Raw genomic sequence first — 1,102 nt, forward strand, 5'->3', positions numbered from 1 at the left:
AACTACAGTTTCACTTTTCTGATAGAAAATTTAATCTAGTTGGTACTTTTGGGGGGCCAAAAATAAAATTTTCCAGTAGTTTTTAAAAGCGCAGTGAAAAACTAAAGAAAAATTAAGGAAAAACAGAAACTTTTACGCAGTCTGTTTTCGAGAAAATCGATTTTGATGCCACTCTACAACAAATGACCGTAGGAACATGAAATTTTGACTGAATGTTTATACTATAGCATTTTCTATACACCATAACATTTTTCAAACATTTTGACTTATTTTGAGCTGTTTAAGGCACATTTTCAGTGTCCATTTTTTTTTGGTTTTTTTTTTTTTATAAAAATCAAAAAAAAATTATTTGTTGGTTAAAAAAGCTTGAAAATTTAATAGAAGACTCCTAGTATAATGTTTCAAAGGCAGATGAAAAAAATTAAAAATCCATAGACACAATTTTTTTTATAAGCATTTAAAGTTCAAATATTGACAAAATACGTACCTAAATATGACGAAAGTTTGAAAATTATTTTGAGTTAGAAATTCATAAAACATTTTTTTTAAATCTAAGATTTGTAAATGTAATACAAGATTCCTCATAAATTTGTCTACCTTAAGCAAAAACTTATAGACTTTATAATTCGTAAAAATTTTTCTTTTTAGAACTAAGATTTTAAAATGTAATACAAGATTCCTTATAGGTTAATCTACCTTTATCAACAAAAAAAATGTCTAGAAGAAAGTCAAATTAAATTTTTATGAGCGTTTGAAATTCATATTTTTACATTTGATATTCACTCAATTTCTCATGTAACGGTTTTCTTATTTTGTTGTAATTAAAAAACAAATGACTGTAGATACTTGAAAATTTCACTGAATGTTTATATTAGAATTTTTTATACACGGTAAAATTTTGAAAATAATTTGACTCTTTTTGAGCTGTTTACGGAACATTTACAATTTTAATTTTTTTAGTTTTTTTTTCTATAAATAAAAATAAAATGTTATTGGTTAGGCCAAAAAGCGTGAAAATTTAATACAAGGCTCCTGATATATTGTTACAATAGCAATTGAAAAATATTAAAAATACATAGGCGCACATGCATTTAAAGTTCAA

The sequence above is a fragment of the Acyrthosiphon pisum genome, chromosome X (genome assembly GCF_005508785.2).
Source record: "Acyrthosiphon pisum isolate AL4f chromosome X, pea_aphid_22Mar2018_4r6ur, whole genome shotgun sequence".
NCBI classification, from domain to species: Eukaryota; Metazoa; Arthropoda; class Insecta; order Hemiptera; family Aphididae; genus Acyrthosiphon; species Acyrthosiphon pisum.